General features: G+C 38.2%; 1 protein-coding gene across 1 annotated transcript in view; it reads right to left on the bottom strand.

The window, feature by feature from the left end:
* Positions 1–24,209, bottom strand: part of TBC1D5 (TBC1 domain family member 5) — a 498,482-nt gene extending 474,273 nt beyond the window's left edge. Inside the window, exon 1 of the mRNA XM_074371891.1 lies at positions 24,033–24,209. The gene's annotated coding sequence lies outside the window, so the exon portion shown is untranslated. The remainder of the gene's footprint in view (positions 1–24,032) is intronic.
* Between the last annotated feature and the right edge of the window lie 1,045 nt (positions 24,210–25,254).

Below are 25,254 nucleotides of genomic sequence, written 5' to 3'. Positions count from 1 at the left end.
TGTCTCTTCCCTAACTCCAGTGTCCTCCAGACAGCCCTGTCCTCTGCTGTCCTGGCTTCCATCAGGCAGTCCTAGCCATGGCGGTAGCCCACCCACACCAGCTTTTCTCATCTTCCTAGAGCCTTAATGGGATCACAGAGGCTTCCAAGAGTTGTTAATATCTGGTTTGTTTCACAGGCCCTTTTGGCTTCTGATCAATTACCAGTGCATCCATTTCTTGGATTGAACCTACTGTGAAAGACCCTTGAAAAGACCTACTGTGGTTACCATTTTCCGGATGAATCCTGACTGATTCCGTGTTTAAGTATCATTTAAACATTTGTATCAAATAGTGTTAACACCACAGCATACCAAAGCATAAAAATTTTTAATCCTGAAGAAAGCTTATTACATAAAAATATTATTCTTAATACAGTTATGGGGGGTGGGAGGGGAAGAAAAGGAACCATGCATTAAATTCGTAAAAGTGAAAATAAAGAATCTAGCATTTTATTGATACCAAAGTGTTCTACACTGGAATGAAGTCTTAGCTGCAGTGTTTGCCTGAATTAAGTCAATCACTCATAATAAAAATGTCACTTTTTAAAAACTTACTCAGTAAAGGAGAAAATTGGAAGGAATATGGGAGTTGGAGTCACTGCAGGCCAAGACATCTGTTCAGAGGGAAAAAAAAGTTAAAGCCTTTCTGTCAGTGACTTATCATTCAAATTCACGAAATTCAGTCCTTTTTCAAGACAAATCCAACTAATCAGTTGAAATATATACCTTTAAAAATTAATCTTATTTCATATTTTTAAAAAGATCATAAAATGTTACAGTTGAAGAGTTGCTTTAACCATAAGGAACAAGGGTACAATTTGTAAACAGTTTAGTGTTAACAATGGATTATTACTGGACTTCTCAACTCCCTTTTTCTGTAATCATAAACTCAAATTCCTTAAGTAGAGCTAGTCTAACTCACCACCCATAAAATATTTCAGGAAATGAAACACTTCTAGAGCAGAGGGAACATTTATTATTTGTTTTTATTCTGTTAATAAACAATATTTCTTAATCACTGAATTAGTTTGTACTGTATCTTCACAGAAAAATATTAGACAATAATCCTCAACTAAAGCAAAAGATCAGTTTAAGATGACAGACTCTGAAAGGGTGAGATCTGTAAAGAAACAGGGGCCTGACATTAATAAGAAATATATACTGAGCAACTATGCACTGCCTGGCATTTTATGTAAATCACTTCATTTTTCCTAAAACCCTACCAAGCAATTTCACAGTGAGGAGATGGAAACCCAAAAAGGTTACATAATTAATTGCTCTAGCAAAGAGGAGAAGCAAAATTTGAGTTCAGTCTTGTCTGGCTCTAGTGTCTTTGCCCTGCCCTCTCTGGAATAATATTCCCTGTGGGTGATTTCAAGCCACTACCAAAAAGAAAAGGCAAAAACAACATGACATCTCTAGTTAGGGTTTTTTTTTTTATAGCCTTCTTTTTCTTTTTAATGGAGGTACTGGGTATTGAACCTAAGCATGGGCTCTACCACTGAGCCATACCCACCACCCCTAGTATTTTAAATTGTATTTATCAAACTTTCACACATTTTAACATAAATAATACTTTTTGAATGAATATAAAGAGAGCTTTACTTAGCATCTACAACGTGTCAAGCTCTGCAAATAAAGATTACAAAAAGGACCTACCTCAAAAAGTGTGTAAGTAATAAACATTTCTCCAAGAAGTGTGTAACTAATAAACATTTCTCACTGATACAAAAGTCCTAAAATGAGATCAGCATCACCAAGCCACCAACCAGCCCACTCCCAAACCTTTGTACATGACTTATCATCACATGCTGACAGACAAGCCTTGTCAGATCTTGGTTAATTATTCCTCCTAGTTGTCTGATTAATGTCTGAAAACTTGGTGAAATCTGAATTATTATCCCAGGCCACGTGTACAAATTTTGACATTTCCTTCCTAGCAATCCCCGAAATCCTCCATATTACTTCTTTTTTAAAAATGCTCACTCCACTGAAGGAATACATGTCACATCACAACTCAGTACACATATACACGTTATAGAACTAAAACAAAATGTGCTGATCACCACATTTATGCTGTGCACAATGTACTGGATATTTCCTCATTTTTTTAAATGCTGGAAGCAACCCACCAAAGTGACCTCACAAAGCATTAACGTGCAGTCTGAACATCACTTTAGAACCCAACACCATTCAGTAAGTGCCCATGCGACATGAGTGCTTTTCCTCCCTCTTCCTCTGCATAATGAAGGAGGAAAAAGTTAATGAGAAAAATAAAAGGAAGGGAAAAGAAAAGGCACCTTATGCCCCCAAAGGTTTTCCCTAAAGTATGACGGCTCATAGCGGTTATTTTTATTAGATACTTTTATTATTATGGTAAAACACAGTAATTTTAATTTTAATAAAAATTAAATTAAAATGTACTATTTCTAACCATTTTAATTGTAAAATTCAGTAGCATTAAGTACTTTCACAATGCTGTGCCACCATCACCTGTATTCATTTTCAGAACTTCTTCACCACCCCAAACAGAAACTCCGTACCATTTAAAATAATAACTCTCCATCACCCCTCCCTATTAGCCCTGATAACCTGTAATTGATTTTTATAATAACGTTTTATAAACATATACAAAACTGACAATAAAATAATGAATCCCTATACATACATAACCAAACTCAACAAATTCTCCAATTTTACTGTATTTATTCATCTGTCTCAAACTTCCTATAATTTTATCCCAACTTACTGAAACAATATAAAAACTACAGACTCCATTTTTACATAAACACAATGCCATCAGAACAAACAATATTAACAATAATCCCTTGTTATCATCAAATATGACAATTTCATAAATATAATCAACTTAATTATGAAAAACATTTTTCACCAAATTTCACTGATCTTCTCAATACAGCAATGATTGCTGAATAATTTTCTGTGTAACTATTTCATAAAAGATAATATTTTACACCAAAAATACTACAGTGTTTCAACTGAAAGCTTTCTGCAGAATTCTACAGTAGCAACCCACATTGTTAAGTCAGTAAGGACAGACTACACTGTTTTCCACTACAAATCTAGAATATGACTTAGTATGTCAAAAATTGAATGTTTTCTCAGCAAAACACGACAAAAGTAACCTAGTAAACTCTGATAGCATTACTTGTTTTTTATAAGCAATCATTAGTAGCTAGAAAATCCTATTTTTAAAAATAGACTACTGGATGAACTTAAAACCAGATTTTAATCAATCAGTGTTCTTAATAGTTTTGTAGAATGTAAAGATATGACTGTACCTAAAAATCTCTTTGATTCTGCAAAAGAGTCAAACTAGAGTACTGAAGAATTATATGAATAAATACTAACTTACAGGTTATACTAGTAATTTTTATTCTGATGAGGAATGACTTTGATTCACAAAGAGTTTGATATCATGAAATAACTCATGTTTGCAATATAAAAGATTAGAAGAGATAAGAGACAAAATAGGGGCTCATTCAAATTTAACCTATAATTTTTCACATAGTACAACCACTAGTTAAAAAGAAATCACCAGCTGGTGGAATATAAACAACCAAAGCTCAAAATATGAAAAACAAAGTCAAATGTAAACAACAAGAAAAAAAAAACTGTCTACAGGAATTTCATACAGTATCTTTTCTAATCCTACGTATTTTTACTAATGCAAAATATATCAGCTTAGAAAGTATAATCTTAACGTTCTTTAAAGTCTGTGATTATAAGGAATTACCTCCAAGATCAAAAGCAGCACTAACGTGATCTAACTGCACCAAAATTTGCTGCTACTCAATTCCTGTATCACATGAGTGTCTCAAGTAAATCAAGAAAATTAAAACATTTAAGATGTTTAAGAGGAAGCATTTGTGCATGTGTCTATTTAGATAAAGTTGTGTCATTATCTCTACTCAAACTATTTTCAAAGTATTTGATTGGAAGTTCTAGAACTTCAATGAAAGACAAAGAAGTTCCTAATTTGTTTTTAGTCTTTGTCTCTGTAACCTGAATAAATTCAAACGCTACGAATATATCTCTATTACCAATAATCTAAAAATGATGTCATGTTCCAAAATAAAAATCTCCGAACTGCCTTCATTAAAATTTTTTAAAATTTTGCCATAATAAGAAATATGGTTGAAAATGCAATCAGATAATATATTCTACACAGTTATCACTACTCAATGAGGGGTAACTGAATAAAGAACAAAAAAACTAGAAAAGAACGTGCAAGGTGAACTAGTAATTCCACATTATAAAAGGTTGTATTTCACGTCTTGACTATAAACAAGCAGCAGCAGAGAAAGGAAAATTTAGATCTAAATATTTTATAGAAGTTAGATTTCTCAATTCAAATAGCAATAATTAGGATGCTCTGACAGCTCTTACTCTAAATTATTGGAGACCAATGAATTTAACTTCTGAAAACTAAACCATAGTTTTAAGCACATACTTTATAACCATTTTTTGTATCAAATTCCTAAAATATTCAGGTTTACCATAAATTAACCGTCGCCATGAATTTTAACCATGGGGGAGAGAGAGACAGATACAGATATAGATTGTGTGTGTGTGTGTGTGTGTGTTGTTGTTGTTGTGGCTGGAAGTCTTTTTAACTTTATAAATAAAGTCACTGATCGCATCTTTCCTCCTTACCCACCATGAAGAATGGGAAGCCACCTAACCTGCAGGCAGCTTACACAGCTGATGTGATGCAAAATTAACCATCAACTCAACAGGTGAAGCCACATGCTGACAATTTCTTAACTTCAAAAAAATGTATCATTGTTTTCAGTGTCCATGACTCTTCAACATTAAAAGTATGATCAACTTTTTTTGTCATTTGTAAACAATTTCAAATTCTCTGCCAGATTCAATTCACTGTTCTGTCACTCAATAGTAACAATGATCCAGGCTGTACTCAGGGCTTTTTATAAACATTATTCCCCATGACAGACCTGCAAGGCAGCCTTATCCCCATTTTACAGATAAGAAAACTAAGTGTCAAAGGGTTAAGTCACAGGACCAAGACTGAATTACTAAATGGTAGAGCCAGATTCTAATCCAGGTCCATCTAACTAACTTTAAGGTCTATTTGTTCTTCCTACTATTCCAGACTCTTATTTATACTAACCTTGTTCATGGGTTAAAAACCATCCTCCACTATTTTTTTCCCCAGAAATCTGCATTTGGGACAGGAGATGAGAATAAAGTCATTTCCAGAAGTTATTTTTGCAAACACTAAGGTACAATTTTTTCCAAATTCTTCTTGTCTTAACCTTTAATATATAAAACTGTGAATATTAAAAATTTTATTATTGATTGAGCAAGACTCAAAGTATCCATTAATCACTGCAAAAGGTTTCCAGCAACAACACTGAAGATTCTTAACAGAGCAAAGATCCAAAAGTTGGAGTATTATACTGGTAAAAATATTGCAAAACAGTATCTCTGTTTAAGTATAAATATAATAATTTTCTAAGGTCAAAATAACTATGTGAAGCTCAGAACTGCTTAGTTCTATTAGCATCTTTCATTCTAAATGTCAGGACCAATCAGAAAATATATCTATCCATGTTTTCTTTAAAATCAGAGAGTAATATTTTACAATTCTGTCTGACAATGTCTTTATTTCACCCTTATTCTTGAAATGCATTTCTACTGGGCACAGAGTACTAAGCTGGCCATTTTTTTCCCAGCATCATGAGATACCATCCCACTGTTTTCTGACTTCCATTTCTCCTCCTAAGCTGTCAGTGTAACTGCCACAACTACTTTAAAAGTAATCTGCTTTTTGTTCACTGCCAATTTTTAAGATACTCTCTTTGTTGGTGGTACTCTCCATGTCACTATGGTATGTCTAAATGTATATTTCCTTTTAGCCATTCTGCTTGTATTTCTCAGAACTTAATCAATTTGTGGACTGCTGTTTTTCACCAGTTCTGAAAAATCCTCAGCTAGGTTATCTTCAAACATTGCCTCCTCTCCCATTATTTCTCCCTTTCACAATTAGAAAACTGATGAAATACTATTAGACCTTCTAATTCTATGTTCTATAAATCTCAGTCCCTTTCTTTTTATACATTTCTCTGTCTTTCATGCTACATTCTGAATAATTTCTCTCCTATGTCCTATTCATTAATTCTCTTTAGTTGTATTTAATCTATCATCAACCACACTAAGTTTTTCATTAGTATTTTTTGTTTCTAGAAGTTTTGTTCAGATCTTTTTCAAATCTGCCAAATTTCTCACTCCTTGCAGATATTTTCCATCTTTTTGTAAATATAATGTTGTTTTATAATTGCTGTCTGGTAATTCCAAAATCTGAGGTTTCTGTGGACCTACTTCAGTCAGTTGTTTCTGCTGTTTTTCACTTATGGTGACTTATTTCCGTCTGTGTTTGGTTATATTTTATTGTAAGCTAATTCTTTGGGAAATTATTTGTAGGAATTCCCTAGGACCTATGATAAAAACATATTCTACCTGAGAGGACTTTTATTTGCTTCTCCAAGGTACCTAGAACCACTTTAAATTCACAACTTGAGGCAAGGTTTGTACCACCCAGGCAACACTGAACATGACCTGCAAATCAGGAAGAGGGAAGACCTATGGTTATGACTCCTTAAGAACAGGTTTTTTTTTCAGGTCCGAGGCAGCTGTTCTTGAAGATTCCTGAGAGCACGAGGATGGTAAGGATTTTAATCCAGGTTTAAGCACTGTCTGTGGACGCTCTTTGGAGTCCCAGTTTTTATAGGTTAAGGATTTCCTATCAGACTCCTCTCCTTGGGCCTATCTTAGCTTTAATTTCTTTATGCTGTGCTTTCTGAGCCCTTCAAAACCAAAGTAAAAGTTTCCTAGAACGTGGCAAATGTCCTCAGAGGAAAAGCAGTTTTAATATTCTGCTTACTTTGCTGAATTCCTACCTTCATGTAGATTTTGGCCTGGTAATTTCTTACCGTCATGTTAGCACTTAAGAAAAAAACTTTTTTTTTCTAGAATTTCTAATTCTTTTCAAGGAATTAACTTTCTCCCTACAACCTACCTGACCATAGTATCTTATTTTCAATTTTAAACCGTTTCATATTTTTATATTTAAGTCACTACCTCAACATAGTATTGGAAATTCTACTCACAGCAAGCAAGAAAAAGAAAACAAAAGAGATCCAAACTGAAAGAGAAGAGGTAAAATTGCTACTAGATGTAAATAACATAATACTATATACAGAAAACCCTTAAGACTCCACACAAAAACTACTAGAGCTGAGAAGCAAATTCAGCAAGGTAGCAGGGTACAAGATTAACACACAGAAATCTGCTGCACTAACAATAAAGTATCAGAAAATGAAAGTAAAAAACAATTTCTTTAAAAATTGCATCAAAAAAGAAAAAAAAAATCTTAGGAATAGACCTGACCAAGGAGGTGAAAGATTTGTATGCAGAGAACTATAAAATACTGATTAAGGAAATTAAAGATGATTTAAAGAAATGGAAAGATAGCCCACGGTCTTGAATTGGAGGAACTAATATTGTTAAAATGGCCATACTACCTAAAGTAATCTACAGATTTAATGCAATCCCTATCAAATTACCCAGGACATTTTTCAAAGAACTAGAACAAATAAACCTAAAATGAATATGGAATCACAAAAGAGCCAGAATTGCCAAAGCAATCCTGAAGAAAAAGGACAAAGCTGGAGGAATAATCCTCCCAGGCTTCAGGCAATATTAGAAAGCTACAGTAATTAAAACAGCATGGTATTGGCATAAAAACAGACATATGGATCAACAGAACAGAACAGAGAGCCCAGAAATGAACCCACACACTTACGGTCAATTACTCTTCAACAAAGGAGGCAAGAATATACAATCGAGAAAAGACAGTGTCTTTGACAAGTGGTGTTGGGAAAACTGGACAGCCGCATGTAAATCAACGAAATTAGAACACTCCCTCATCCCATACACAAAAATAAACTCAAAGTGGCTTAAAGATGTAAACATAAGACACCATAAACCTCCTAGGAGAGAACATAGGCAAAACATTCTCTGATATAAATCATAACAATGTCCTCCCAAGGCAGTCTACTGAGGTAGTAGAAACAAACACAAAAATAAACAAATGGGGCCTAATTAAACTGATAAGCCTTTGCACAGAAAAAAAAAATCATAAATAAAATGAAAACAACCCACAGAATGGGAGAAAATATTTGCAAATGATGTGACTGACTAGGGCTTACTTTCCAGAATATACAAACAGCTCATACAACTTAGTAACAACAACAACAAAAAACAATCCAAAAGTGGTCAGAAAACCTAAACAAACATTTCTCCAATAAAGACATACAAATGGCCACTAGGTACATGAAAAACAAAGTTCAATATCGCTAATTATCAGAGCAATGCAAATCAAAACTACAATGAGGTATCACCTCACACCAGTCAGAATGGCCATCATTCAAAAATCCACAAATGACAAATGCTGGAGAGGCTGTGGAGAAAGGGGAACCCTCCTACACTGCTGGTGGGAATGCAGTTTGGTGCAGCCACTATGGAAAAGTGTGGAAATTCCTCAAAAGACTAAGAATAGACTTATCGTATGACCCAGGAATCCCACTCCTGGGCTTATATCCAGAAGGAACCCTACTTCAGGATGACACCTGCACCCCAATGTTCATAGCAGCACTATTTACAATAGCCAAAACGTGGAAACAGCCTAAATGTCCATCAACAGGTGACTGGATAAAGAAGATGTGGTATATTTATACAATGGAATACTACTCAGCCAGAAAAACTGACAACACAACGCCATTTGCAGCAACATGGATGCTCCTGGAGAATGTCATTCTAAGTGAAGTAAGCCAGAAAGAGAAAGAAAAATACCTCATGAGATCACTTATATGTGGAATCTAAAAAACAAAAACAAAAACAAACAAAAAAAACAAAGCGTAAATACAAAACAGAAATAGACTCATAGACATAGAATACAAACTTGTGGTTGCCAAGGGGGTGGAGGGTGGGAAGGGATAGATGGGATTTCAAAATTGTAGAATAGATAAACAAGATTACACTGTATAGCACAGGGAAATATACACAAAATCTTATGGTAGCTCACAGAGAAAAAAATGTGACAATGAATATATATATGTTCGTGTATAACTGAAAAATTGTGCTGAACACTGGAATTTGACACAATACTGTAAAATGATTATAAATCAGTAAAAAATGTTTTAAAAAAAAAAGAAACTGTGGCATATATATGCAATGGAATACTACTCAGCCATAAAAAAGAATAAAATAATGCCACTGGCAGCAACATGGATGGAACTGGAGACCGTCATACTAAGTAATGTAAGCCAGAAAGAAAAATAACATATGATATTACTTCTATGTAGAATCTAAAAAAAGGACACAAATGAACTTATTTACAAAACACAGACTCACAAACATAGAAAACAAACTTACAGTTACCAAAAAGGAAAGGTTGGGGGAGCGATAAATTAGGAGTTTGGGATTAGCAGATACTAACTACTATATACGAAACAGATAAACAACAAGGTCATACTGTATAGCACAGGGAATGATACTTAATACTTTGCAATGGCCTATAATAAAAATATGAAAAGGAATATACATATGTATAAATGAATCACTATGCTGTACACCAGAAATTAACACAACATTGTAAATCAACTATACTTCAATTTAAAAAGAAAAATCACTAAAAGTTTCATTCTGTGAGAAAGTGTAACACTGACAACAAGGAACAATTTCTTTATTCACCTTGATTCTCTGGTACTGTCTAGGACAGAAACTTGCCAAATCCAAAACATCAATTCCATTATAAGAAATAGAGAAATTCTGAAATTAATTCCCAAAATATACATCTGTATAATTGCTAAGGAATTTATTGTTCTACTGATTTTTCCCCACCAACAATAAGTATAATGTACAAAAATTCTATATTTGAAACTAATGGAAAATTGACCAGAGTTATAAAAATATGACAAGGGAGAACTGAGTTCAAACTTGTTTTTGCCAAGACATAAAATTGTAAAGAAAAAGACTAATATACGGAAGTACATAAAAATGTAATTATTCTTCACAAGAATTGTTTAAATGAATAAGCAAAACTGAAAGAAATAATTAATCTATAGCATACAAAAAGCTTCTGGAGACCAATAAGAAAAAGAAAATAAAACACTCTCCCCAAAATGCACAAAGGGCTTAAGTAGGTATTAAAGAAGTTAAGAATAAAAGCACCCTATCAACTTTTGCCACAGGTTAACCAGGAGCAGTGATTTACACCTTCTGGTAGCAAGGTTATGGGCAAATGTTATTTACATCCTGCACTAAAAGTTGGGTTACAAATTAATATTATCTAGGCAGTTTGGCAACAAGTATCAAAATTTAAATTATACATACCCTCAGATATAATAATCTCACTTCTAGAAATAGAATAATAACATCAGTGCATGGGAACTTATGAAAGATAAAATTAAAAAAAAACACAAAAATGATTTAAAGAGTTGTATGCACAATTAAACCTTAAAAATTAAACTATATAAATAACAGAAAAGGAATATTGTTTAAGAAAAATGGGAACTGGAGTGACTTTTTTAAATTTCACTGTATATTGTACTTTTTTCTTAATTGATGATCTATTATCATGAGTCTTGGGAGGTGGAAAGTATAGACAAATTAACTCATCCAACAACTGTCATAGTTTTAGTTTTTGTTTGTTTCTTAGGTCTGTGTACTGGATTAAAAATGGTCACAAATTTTGGTCCCTTTCTCCACGAGGGAGATGGAGTTCAATTCTCCTCCCATTAAATCTGGGCTGACTGTCTACCTAAGCAGTAGAATACAGCAGAAGTAATCTTCATCGGTTTTAAGCCTAATCTTTAAGATTAGTGGCTGCTACCACCTCCTAACTCTTAGAATGCTTGTTCTTGGGACACTCACTCTCCGAGCTCACCAGTCATACCCAAGCCACGTGGAGGCCTCATGTAGGTGCTCTGATCAACAGCCCTAGTTTAGATCCCAAACAGCAGACAGCTCAACTTCTAGCCGTAAGAGTGAGCTGCCTTAGAAGTGGCAACTGTAACCTCCAATGAGCTGACACCAAGTGAAACAGAAGTAAACTACCCCACCAAGTCCTATACAAATAATAGAATCATTACTGCTATTGAAGCTAGTTAAGTTTTGGAGTGGCAGCTAAGAACTGGAACAGCCTCTTTCTCTACTGCAGTATTTTCAGCACCTAGAACAGTACTTGCTGTGGGACATCTGCTTTTAAGAGGCACAGCACCAGGAATATGAATACAGATGATGTACACGGCCTTGGAGCCCATAGAGCAGTCAAAAGTGGGACACAGGATACTAGGTAAAAAGACAATTATAATAAATAATAAATGTCACGGAGTAGTACCAGCTATCTGGCCAAATAGGAAGGACACAAAGCAGCCCGAGTGGTTTAAGGAAACTTCCTGGACCATTTAAGCTGAGATCTCACAAGAGTCAGTAAGATCAAGAGAGAATATTTCAAGTTTAAAGTGAGCAAAATCATTAGCAGTTCCCAAAACTCAAAGATTCCAGTACTTTACAGTGAAATCACACAGTACAGGGGAGGCAGAAGGAGACACAAGACTGAGAAACAGCTAATGGAGAGTACTGTCAGCCCGCTGTATCAGCGGGTTCTCTGCATGTTCCATCCGTGGTTGCTTGAATCCGTGGATACTGTGTGCCGACTAGAAGGGACTTGCACATCTGCAGATTTTAGTATCTGCAGCAGGTCTCAGAACCAATCCCCTAGGGATACTGAGGGACAACTGTATTGAACGGTTTTAAGCCACAGCATAAGAGACTCAGACTAGAGCTTAGAAAGATCACTGGGCTACAGGGACAACAGTCAGAAAATCTTACAGAAACACAGGCAACAGACGATGATCTAGAGATCAAGAGATGACATACCAGAGTGGAAGCAGTGCAGATAAAGAGGCAATGGATTCAACGAGAGAATCCACAGGCTTGATGCCTTTATGTGAGGATTTGGGAAAAGGTAAAAAGTGTCTGCCAGGTTTCTGGCTTGAACAACTAGAGAGATGGTAGTACCACTCAGTGAGAGAGCAAACTTGGAAGGGGCATTGGTTTTGTAAGAGAAGATGGTAAATTCAGCTGCAGACATACTGAATGTGAGCTCTCTGTGGCCTGTGCAAAAGTGGAGTTAGCCCCGTAGGCGATCGGATCCCCAGGTCTAGAGCCCAGGGAAGAAATCAGGTTGGAGATCTGACAACAGACTCTTCAGACCCTCTCCTCCCTCTGCAACACTCATCTCTCACTATGTCCTCTGCAGTCCTCAACCACCTGGTTACAACTGTGCGATACTCTCACAATTTGTCTTCATAAAGTATCTCTCTCTCTCATTTGGGGGAGATGGTTCTAGTTTCTGAGGAAACCCAAGTTTAATTGTCTTGCAACACCCTTTGCATGGTGGGATGTGTGACGGCCACTTGTCGGGGCATTGTGTAGGTAGTTTTAGTGACAATAAGGAAGGGAGTTAGATGTACAGCTCAGGACTACTTCCCAGACTACTGCATCTGGATTCCTGGTCAAAGTAGAAAGAAGGCAGGGAAGCTACTGCATGAAAGAAAGAAAACAAGGTATATACCTGGAGACTAAACAGGCAGCCAGAAAATCATTAAAAGGACAAGATCAAAGAAGTTCAGAAAAACAATCAAAAATAGAAAGGGGGCCAGAGAAAGAAGAGCGGACCTATCAGGCACTTCCCTGCCCCTGCTTCTCCCGTTCCATCCTGCCTTGGCTGCCCCCTGATCTGCTCATCCCCTCCCAGTGGCCTCCATCACACCCCGTTTTGACAATCACAGGATCTGGGCTGGAGAACTCTAAGCACCACAGGAGGGCTGTAGCTTGAAAAGAAAACTCATCATAAGGAGTAGAAAATTACACCACCTGGCCAGAAAAAGAAAGCCATGATCCTTAATACTGCAGACAGGCCAACACATGTTAATGTCACACAGTTTGATCTCTCTGCAAAAATGGCTGGCATCTGATGGTTTGCTTATCTACCCGGAAGATGTAAGAGAATCAACTGAAAAGCTGTTATAATGCACAGAATGAGAAAGTGACTGGTTACAAAATACACACAAAAAAAATCAATTGCTCTTCTATTTACCAGCAATCGTCTGGTAGAAAAAATACACACACAAACACATGCCCACACACATACAAACACACAGGAAAATCCTATTCACAACAACAAAAAATAAAACACTGTGGGGCTGAATAGAAGACCAAATGATAAAGCTTCTCATATCTGTGGAGAAGGAAGTAGTATTGAGAAAACGAGCTAATCAAAAAGCTTAAAAATTTTTGTACCCTCTACTTCATGCTATACAACTGAATGTGTTCTGCAGTAACTGCAAACCCCAAATTTTAAACTATGAAAATACCTGAAGATATGTTAATAGCTGTATGACCATAAAGTAGAAAAGCCTGCAAGATAAATAAAGGAAGAGCAAGATTGAACTACATACAGTGTTAAAAACTGTAAGAAGACAGGAGAAGGGGGATGAGTCACATACACCCAAATAAAGCTATTAAAGGAGAAGATGATAATACCCAGTAGGTAGAGGGCCCCTCAAACAGCTTTGCTGTACTAAAGGATAGAGTGATACAACCTTTCTGGTGCACAATTTGGCCAAGTGTATCAAAACTGTTAAACACGGGCGTATTTTTGACCCGATTAATCCATTCGACAACTCTTCAAAAATAAATAATAATGCATAGGCACAAGGGGATGTTAGCTGCAACAGTGTCCAGTGCTATCACTGCTTGTCATAAAGACTGAGAGGAATCTAGGGGTCCAAGAATGGAGGGCTACTTATGGTCCATTCATCCAACGATACGGTATGGAGTGACCAAAAAGTATGTGGAAGAGTAGCAACAGTAGTAACATAAAATATTAAGTGAAAAACAAATGCAAGGAACAAAATAGTATGAATCACTTTGACTTAAAAAAATAGTTTTATCTACACATATGCATGTTTATCGCTGTATATCTATTATATACACACACAGCACAGGATTAAGAAAATTAAAATTAACTCAAAATTAGTTAAGAGAAATGGAGACTGGAGAAGGGAGACAATTTATCCCAAGCCTCCCCACACCATACACATCTACCTATCAATGAGCACTTGTACTATTAAGACTCTTGGATTTCATGAAGAAAAAGAAGCATAGTTCCATGAATACAGTGGCCAAAACCAGAAATAGTGGTACCATCTACCCACCTCCTATCAATGCACTTTTGCCCTCACCCTCCAAACTCTACCACGGATCCAGGGCGATCAACCCACTATCTCACCCCAAGATGGCAAGAGATACAATGCAATGTTAGTACCTCCTCCTGGACTCCTGCAGGGTACCTGCTAGCACAGCTCTAATGGCAGCATTCTGGGAAACTCTCAAGGGGTTGACTCTGATCCCCCCTACATATCAGCACACAGAATGCATGTCTCTGCAGCCAGAGCCTGTGGCCTGGGCTCCGTCTTCCTGCAGTGCTGTATCACCTCAACTCCATCAGAAGGTGGTATCAGACATGGGAGCTTACTTCTCAATCATCTGATTATTCTGAAGATCCACTATTCATAAGTGGAGACCTAATTACTTTTGCTTCAACCTTTTCATCTTACTTAGGGACAAAATGTTTAGTAACACTAAAACATAAAACATTCCCAGTAACCCGCATCTGTTACTTGGCTTTCTAAACTAGCAGTTGCACTACAAATCTGACTATTTTCAGCCTCACTCAAAGCAAGATGATCCTGAAGAGAACTTTAAAAATATCCAATAGTCAAGGTAATTATTTTGATCATTTTTATAAAATTTCCACAATAGGCATATTTTTTGTAGTAAGGAAAAACATTTTTTTCCCTAACAGCCAGCTAGATTATCATTTTGTGATTATTTGACCTAAGATATTCACACAAAGCAGCATTTTCTTTACAGAGCTATACCACAACTAGCTTGTTATCAGTAACATATACAACTAAATCCAATCCATTTTAAAAAGTAAATTAGTCTTCTAAATGTAGATTTCATGACCCATAAAAAGCTCAAGATAAGCATTCTTGTCAATACAAATTTACGGAAAATTTACAATCATCCGTAATGCCTATTTCATATCCCTTTTGTTTCAAGAAAGTAATCCAGTAACCACCTTTCCCAGGCAACTGAGATAAGAAAAATAATAAATCTCCAATTTCTCATTGAGTCAGCCACAGATGCCAATGAGAACAACGACTGTATGATACTATGTTTAGATGTTTTTCATCCAAACTAATGGACATTTAATGAGCACCTACTGCATGCCAGGCCTATACCAGATGCTAAAGACACAAAACGCTAACACACATACCCCGTACTACAGTTATATGTCTAGTCAAGGCACAGGCATTATGAATATAAATATTTTAAAACACACACACACACGACCCGAATCCCTCACCTCCAACTCCAAAAATCCCAAAATCCCTAAAAACTAAAATTTATTTTCTAAAGTGTCACCCTAACATGGCCTAACTAGTGTGAGGCTTTTTATAGTCTTTTTCATTCTGCTTAGTGTGAGTACGTATAATTTCGCTGAGAAAATTGCTGTGCATGACTATGGGGTGAATCCTCCTATCCACAGGAGGTTTCATGATACACAGCATATGCACCATATTAATTTTCTAAATTCCACAAACACTTCACTTCTGAGACATATGCCACCATGGTTTTCGGATAAGGGGCTAGAGACCAGGTTTGGAGGATGCAAAGAAAGATGGACTATTTCACGGAGCAAATGAGTCAGGTGAAGAAGGTACAAGCTATAGTCAAAGAAGCCTTCAGAAAAAGGTGATCTTGTTCTGGATTTCATAACACTATGACTGAAAATTTTAAACTAATTCTTTCACATCACCACCAAAGATATCTTTCTTTTATTTCTACAGCCTTGCTTTCTTGTTTTGAAAGATCTAAGCTGCCAAACCATATTGAGTCAGATTTAATTCTCCAAAAGGATAAGAGCATTATTATACAATTCTGTCTTTTCATCCAAAAAGCACAAACTTTCTGTTTTCTTGGCTCGTATAGCCTTATACTAAATAAATGAGTAGTTTCCAGTTAAGTTCATTCAAATATAGTCAGCCTTGATCACATGGAGATGACCAACTACAGTGTAGGTTATCCACAGTAGAACGTAATATCCAACACATACATGATAGTATTAACTACCTGCCAGAGACTAAGTACTTTATGTATATATATATATAGTCGGCCCTCCATATTCTTGGGTTCTGCGTCCACAGATGTGATCAATCACAAATCAAAAATATTCAGGGAAAAAATAAAATTGCAGAAAGTCCAAAAAAGCAAAACTTGAATTTGCCAGGCTCTGGCAACCATTCACATAAGACTTACATTGTATTAGGTATTATCAGTACTCTACAGATGATTTAAAGTGTACAGGAGGAGATGTGTGTTATATGCAAATACTATGCCATTTTATATAAAGGACTTGAACATCAATAGATTTTGCTACCCATTGGGGGCCTGGAACCAATCCCCTGCTGGTACCAAGGAACAACTGTATCTGTACATGTGTGTTACACATATGTATATAGCATGTACATACATAATATGTACCCCATAGGTATAACATAGGTATATTATGTTTATGTGTACATATATACATATACACACACATATACTCATTTAATCCTCAAAACAACTTTGTGGGAGGTATTTTATCTATTATTATTATTATTATCCTCATTTTAAAGATGAGAAAAGTGAGGCACTGTGAGGCTAAGTACCTGGCCAGCATGGCATTATGACAGACATCACAACAGAGAATGAGCTTTGAGAAAACATAACAGACTTGCTGTTATACTGACTTCCTTCCCAAACTCACTATTAGCCCAGTTAATAGAAAATTAATGCCACTGGAATCAGCCACAGGCCCTCTCCCTCAACACTCTCCCTCTCCCATCTCCTTCCTCTCCCACAACTGCCCCCAGTGACAACCTCTCATTTCTGAAGTTCTAGTACACACACTGTATATTACTGCCATTCTAATGATCTGTCTGTGTTAAGAGAAATGTCTTAGAACAGGGGTACAAGCACCATTTCTCAGTCTAGTGCTGAATGGGACAAAGTTTTCAGTGGTCTGAGACAGAAAGGGGGTGGGGGAAATATGACATTTTTTAACGGAACACAAATTATTCAACTCAAAATACCATTCTTTATTCTAAAGTTGTCATTCTTACCTTCTGAGTGTTAAACATGATAATGATGAACAATGCTTAGTTTCTTATTGTCCTTACCGGCCAAGTAAAAAGGCAGGGACCCAGTCAATCCCCCTCAAAATCCTACATGTTAGAATAATAAACACAGAATAAGTCTACCACACACGCATGGGGGCGGGGAGGTGGAGACAGGCATAGGCAGGAAATAAAGGACTGAAAACTAGCAGGTTCAAAAGTAAACAGATACTAACATACTATGTGCACATTTAACAGTGACATGTAATCTTAGAGACCAATCCAGCAAACAAAATAAAGCAATGCAAATCCCTATCTTTTTCAGAAAAGATTACAAGCACTGAGGCAGTGGGATAAAATAGGGAAAATTTAAAAAAAATAAAAAAAGAATTACAAATTTGAATTTTAAAATGAAAGCCAAGCTCATAATTTTTAACAATAAGAAGAAGAGGATTTAAACAGAATCATTAATTTACCTTCTTCTAAAAAGGCAGTAAAGAGAAGACTGTTAAAAGCATGTACTCTAGAGGCAGCCCGCCAGAATCTCAGCTCTGGGCTGGCATGTGACTTTTACCCTCTGTTTCAGTTCCTTCAAAGTTGTGGTGAGGATTAAATGAGTTAAGAGACATAAAGTGCTTCGAACAGCATCTGGCACTTAGTAAGTGCTTCAAAAGTACTATCATACACGAACCCACCCACAAGTGGGATGGCACAAGCCCCAGGACCCGGACTCACCCATCGGTGGGGGGCCCCAGCCCTACACATAAGCAAGCCAACATCAGCTTCAGAACACCTAGAACCCCACAGCCAGCTATGTCAGGAATGGCCCGACCTCTACCTGAGGGCAGACACCAGCTCCAGGACCCTCAAGGCCCAGCAATCAGAGAACCTGGGACGTGGCTCCATCCACCAGCAGGCCAGCATTAGTCCCAGGAGCCTCTGGGCCCAACTCTACCCATCTGCAGGCTGACCCAAGTTCCAACAAACCTTGGACCCCCGAGGCAGCCATCCTGCAATGTAGCCTCACTCACCAGTGGGCGAACAGCAGCTCTGGAGCACCTCAGACCCCACAGCTAGCCGTATTAGGAACCAGCCCCACCCAGCAGCAAGCCAACTCAGGATCTAGGACGTCCGGACCCACATCCACCTCAGAACCCAGCTCCACCCACCAGGGAATTAGCACTAGCCCTGGGACCCCCCCCCCCCCAGGACCCCATAGCCAGCCACCTCATGAACCAGCCCCACCAACAAGTCTAGAGGCCAGCCATGCCTATCAGACCACCAAGGGAGCCCACCAGAACAGAAGAACCCACCCAGCCCAAAGCATATAGCTCTGGTGACTAAAGGGGAGGGCACTGCTGGGACACAAAGCATGTCTCCTACAAAGGGCCACTTCTCCAAGTTCAGGAAATGTAACCAACCTACCGGATACATAGAAATAAAAATAGCAAATTAGGCAAAATAAGGTGACAGTAGAATATGTTCTAAATAAAGGACGAAAATAAAACTTCAGAAAAACTAAGTGAAATGAAGATAAGTAATCGACCCAATAAAGAGTTCAAAGTAATGATCATAAAAATGATCAAATACCTTGGGAGAAGACTGCATGAACAGAATGAGAAGTTAGAATTTTTTAACAAAGAGTTGCAAAATACAAAGAACCCAAGAGTGAGCCAGAAAGAAATAGAAAATAACAAACTAATTACCAGTAATGAACTTGAATCAGTAATCACAAAATTCCCAACAAACAGAAGTCCAGGACCAGGTGAATTCTACTAAAAGTTTAGGGACAAGTTAACATCTGTCCTTCTCAAACTATTCCAAAAATTGCAGAGGAAGGAATGCTTCCGAACTCATTCCACAAGGCCAGCATCACCCTAATATCAAAACTAGATAAAAGCATCACAATAAAAGGATTTACAGGCTAACATCCCTGATGAACACAGACGCAAAATCCTCAACAAAACATCAGCAAACCAAATTCAACAATACGTTAAAAGAATCATACACCATGATCATTGGGATTTATTCTAGAGATGGAAGGATGGTTCATTATCTGCAAGTCAATCAACATGATACATCACATTAACAAATTAAAGAATAAAGATCATATGATCATTTCAACAGACATTGGCAAAGCTTTTGACAAAATTCAACGTCCATTTATGATTAAAAGAAAAAACTCAACAAAATGAGTATAAAGGAAACATACCTCAATATAGCAAAGACCACATATGACAAGCCCATAACCAATATCAAACTCCACAGTGAAAAGCTGAAAGCATTTTCTCTAGGATCAGGAACAATACAAGGATGCTTACTCTCAACACTTTTATTCACTGCAGTATTGGAAATTTTATTCAACATAGTATTGAAAGTTCTAGACACAGCAATCAGATAATAAAAACAAAAGGAATCCAAGTTGGAAAGGAAAAAATAAATCTCTCACTGTTTGCAGATGACAGGATACCATACATAAAAAATACAAAAAATGCTACCAAAGAACTACTAGAAATCATCAATGAATTTAGCAAGGTTTTAGGATACAAAATTAATATACAGAAATGTGTTGCATTTCTACACACTAACAACAAACTATCAGAAAGAAAAATTAAGTAATAATTTAATCCCATCTATAATCACATCAAAAAGAATAAAATACCTAGGAATCAATCTAAGGAGGTAAAAGACCTGGACTCAGAAAACTATATAAGACACTGATAAGAGAAACTAAAGACAACACAAACAGATGGAAACATCGATTGGAAGAAATAATGCTGTTAAAACGACCATACTATCCAGAGCAATCTACAGATTCTATGCAATCCCTAGCAAAATACCAATGGCATTTTTCACAGAACTAGAACAAATAATTTTAATATTTGCATGGAAACACAAAAGATCCCAAAAAGTCAAAACAATCTTGAGAAAGAACAAAGCTGGAAGTATCATGCACTCTGATTTCAAACTACACTGCAAAGCTACATTAATCAAAACAGAATGGTACTGTTACAAAATAGACACATACAATAATGGAACAAAATAGCCCAGAAATGAACTCACACTTATATGGACAATTCCTCTATAACAAAGGAGGCACAAATATATAGTGAGGAAAAGACAGCCTCTTCAATAACTGATGTTGGGAAAAGTGAGTAACTACACGTGAAAGAATCTAGCTGGACTATTCTCTCACATCATGTACAAAAATAAATTCAAAATGGATTAAAAATTTAAATTTAAGACCTAAAACCATAAAACTTCTAAAAGAATACATAGGCAGTAAGCTCTTTGAAATCAGTCTTAGTAATTTTTTTTTTTTTGGATTATCTCCTTAGGCAAGGGAAACAGAAGCAAAAATTAACAAATGGTACAACGTCAAACTAAAAACCTGCATAGTGAAAGAAACTATCAATGACATGAAAAGGCAACCTACTGAATGGGAGGAAATATTTCCAAATCATATTTCTGATAAGGGGATAATATCTAAAATATATAAATAATACATATAAAAACAAAAACAAAAAAATGATTAAAAAATGGGCAGAGGTTCTGAGTAGACATTTTTCTAAAGAAGACATACAGATCACCAGCAGGTACATGAAAAGATGTGCAACATCACCAACCACTATGGAAATGCGAATCAAAAGCACAATGAGCTTTCACTTCACACCTGTTAGAATGGCTATTAGCAAAGAGACAACAAATAACAAGTTGTTAGCAAGGACATAGGAAAAAGGGAACCCTCGTGCACTACTGGTGGGAATACAAATTGGTGCAGTCACTATGGAAAACAGTATGTATATTCATCAAAAAAATTAAAAATAAAATTACCTAAGATCCAGCAATTCCATTCCTGGGTATTTGCTTGAAGAAAACAAAAACACTAACTAGAAACGATACATGCACCTCTATATTCACCGCAGCATTACTGACAATAGGCAAGATATGGAAGCAACCAAATGCTCGTCAATAGATGAATGAATAAAGATGTGGTGTATATATATATATACAATAAAATATTACTCAGACATAAAAAAAGAATGAGATCTTGCCATTTGCGACAAAATAGATGAGCCTAGAGGATATTATGCTAGGTGAAAAGATTCAGAGAAAGACAAATACTATATGATTTCACTTATATGTGGAATTTAAAAAACAAATGAACTAACATAACAAAACACAGATACAAAGAACAAACAAGTAGTTTACAGAAGGTAGGGGGTGGGGGAAGGAAACAATTAGGTGGGGGAGATCAAGAGGTTCAAAGTGCCAGTTGCAAAAAAAAAAAAGAATCACAAGTATGTACAGTATGGGGAATACAGTCAACAACTATATAGTATTTTTGTATGGTGACATATCGTAACTAGATTTACTGTGGTGATCATGTTGAAATGTATACAAATATCGAATCACTATCTTGTGTAATAGAAACTAACAGTGTTGCAGGTCAATTATACTTCAGAAACAAACTCATAGAAAAAGAGATCAAATTGGTGGTTAACAGAGCCAGGGGATGGTGGAGGGGGAAATGGACGAAGGCAGAGGAAAGGTAGAAACTTTCAATTAAATAAGTGCTAGGGATGTAATTATATGATAAACATAATTAACACTGTTATATGTTATATATGAAAGTTAAGAGAGTAAATCCTAAGAGTTGTCATCACAAGGAAAAACATTTTTTCTAATTCTTTAATTTTGTATCTATGAGATGCTGGATGTTCATTAAACTTACTGCACTATCATTTCATGATGTATGTAAGTCAAATCATTATGCTGTACACCTTAAACTTATATAGTATAGCTGTATATCAATTATGTCTCAATAAAACTAGAAAAAAAAAGTATTGTCATTTTATTATTTAACATGAAAAAACAGTGGTAAAGTAAGGACAAGAACAGAGAATAAAAATTACAGCTAAAAGTAGTTGAGATTATACTCCCATACTGTTTTTTAAAAGTCAATCATTTTTATGTACGTAAAGTATATTAAGTTATACGTGATACTTTTAAACTTTTCAATTTACATTTTTTTAATTTAAGAAAAAAGTCAACAGGTGGAGGCACGAAATTGTTTACAAGTTTGCTTCCACGACTCAGGAATTCACTACTCAACTGAGGCCTAATTTGGGTGATGGAAAAAGCACTCACACTCAATGTTTTCACCAAAAAAACTTTCAACCCAGAGAGTATGACTCATAGCCTTTATGTTGATAAAATCCAACTAATTACTGTTGAGCAAGTCGCGCAGCTAGAAGTACACCAAGCTCCCGTGGAAAATTCACAGGTCAGGTGATGCACACGTGGTACCTGCACTCTTCCTAGTTGAAGGAGTCCCTCCAGCTCTGCTATCTCCTCCCCCGGGCCCTGGGCTTGGCTTACTCAGCATAAGGGATTCCCCTAATGCAAGTTTTCTCAGCTCACCCTGCCATTTGCCTCTTATCTCAAGTCACCTCTACACCTACGCGAATTATTAAAAGGCACTTGTTCATTGATACATCATTTTATTTCTTAGCACACAAGTTATCTACATCCTTGCTACTCAAGGGTGGTTCCTTGCCCAGCAGCACTTAGGAGCTTCTAGGAAATAAAGAATACAGCTGCCATCACAGATCTACTGACTCAAAATTTTTAAACAAGAGCTCCAAGGGATTGCTTTACACGCTAATAATATATACAGACTATATAGTAATACATAGGGACTATATTTTGTTGTACAAAGAATACAAAAGAATGACTAGGTCTAGAAATCTCAGCACAATTAGGCCCAAAGGTGTGCAAACTGCATTCTAAAGTTCCTGGCTTTAGAATTTCGTGTTGACAAGTGAAACTCCTTCCAGAAAATCATTATTCAGGAAAACAACAACACAAAAACCCACCAAAAAACCCTAAAGGATGTGAACTTTAAACATACATCATATTCCTGGAACCAAAACAACTTAACAGCAAACACTAAACAAACTGTAGGTCACTTGCAGAATCGGAAAACTGTGTTGGAGGTTTGTGTTCCTTTTTCCAGGAAAAGTAGGGGTGGGGGAGGGAAATCCACGTTCAACCTCTGCAAAGTTTCCCTCAGCTCCTGAAAGGCCCCAACTTGAACGTTCTCACAGGAAGTCGTACTCAAACAAGGGCACGTTTCCCTCCTGAAAGGGGAGAGGCTTCTGTCTCAAGTAAAGGCTGTATTTTAGAAAGTGTAGGGGATTCGGGGCCCGCCTGGCTTCCGGAAATGAACAGGGAAATCCACCAAGTAGGAAGTGGAGGACCAGGCCCGCCACCGCGCTCTGCCGTCTCCCGGCGGCCGGCCTCGCGGAGACCCCCGCCGGCGGGCGTGCAGGCGGGCTGGGGCGCAGCCTCCCGGCCCGGCCGCCCGGCACCTGGGAGCCTCGCTCCCGCCCCCCAGCCCCCACGCCGGTCCGGAAGCGCACACGGGCCGGGGGTTGGGTTCGGGGCGCGGGTCCCTGTCGGCGGCGGCGGCACCTGAGGCCTGCCCGTGAGGCGGCGGCGCGAGGGGAGGCTGGACTCCACCTGCGAGGCTGAGGGGAGACCCGGGCGGGGGCGACTGCATGTGGGGGCTGCACTGGAGGAAGGCGGAGGCGCTCAGGGGGCCGGGGCTGCTTTACGATCAGCATCGTCATCATTATCTCGTTTTACCTGTGGCGCAGAAGGGATCCCCAGCTCCTACTCTCTGAATCCTCCTCCTCCTCCTCCCCTCCTCTCTCTCTCCCTCAGTCTCTGCCGGGCGCTTGTGGTGCCGGCCGGCCCGGACCGACCAAAAAACAGAACAGGACGGGAGGGGGCGGAGGCGGCGGTGACCAGCGGCCACGTGACCACGCTCGCGCCGTAAGGGCGGCCGCCTCCTGCCGCGCGCCCTCCCCACGCTCCACCTCTAATAACCCTGCGGCTCGCGCGCCGGGGACGCTGGTGCGCAGGCGCGCGGCGCTCTCACTCTCGGGCTGGCTCTGTGGGGCCCAGCGAGGCGCGAAGCGGCGACGGAGCCTGGAGCGGCGGCGGAGCCTGGAGCGGCGGCCTACTCCGCTGCCGCCAGAGCGCATGCGCGGGAGGGCTTTCCCGCTCCCCTTTTCTTTCCCTCGCTCCCTTCCGCACCTTGTCTAGGTCATGAGGCAGCTGAAGACAGGCCTCTGCCCCCAGGACTTAGACCTTCTCACTTACCACGACCTTTCCAAAGGGTGAGACCTCCCGAAAGGCTGGCCCTCATGCCTAAGAACGTACATTTTCTTGTTGTGTGTAAGTGGCCTTCCGTTTGACATTTTTCTGTACTTGAGTAGACTTTTATTCATGCTTCAAGACCCAGCCAATATGTCACTTCCTCTGTGAAAGTACTGTTACAGGAAGATAAGGGCCAGAGGACGGCCACCTAAGTCCTGGTTGAGTCCCGTTTCCGCCCCGTCAAGTGAGGGGGTCTTTGCGCAGAAAAGAATTCAAGAGGGAGCCATGGTAGAGTAAAAGTAGATTTATTCATAGAGGTGCACACTCCATCGAGGCTGTAGGCTGTATCAGGAGGCCAGAGAGGCCAGGAGGCGTGGAGGTGTTTAGTTTAAACACAGGCTCCACAGACAGGGCGTCTGTGAAGGCAGGAGAGGCGCAGAAGATGCACATTCTGTAGGCAGAATACAGGCCTTCTCAAAAGTTGGAGATGTGGTCTCAGAGCGTGGGGTCCTCTAGGAACAGGAGACTGGCCCTGAGGGGTGGGGGGGTGGTTAGTTTTCATGGGCTCCATAATTTCATGTGCTAACAAGCTGGAGGATTATTCCAACTACTTTGGGGAGGGGCAGGAATTCTTTGGAATTTGGCCACTAAAAAGGCCCACCTTTTAGGATCAACCTCAAAACTGTCATGGTGCCTGTGGGGGTGC

The sequence above is a fragment of the Camelus bactrianus genome, chromosome 1 (genome assembly GCF_048773025.1).
Source record: "Camelus bactrianus isolate YW-2024 breed Bactrian camel chromosome 1, ASM4877302v1, whole genome shotgun sequence".
In the NCBI taxonomy this organism is placed as follows: Eukaryota; Metazoa; Chordata; class Mammalia; order Artiodactyla; family Camelidae; genus Camelus; species Camelus bactrianus.
Note: the sequence above shows the minus strand (reverse complement) of the source record. Positions and strands in the feature narration are given on the sequence as shown.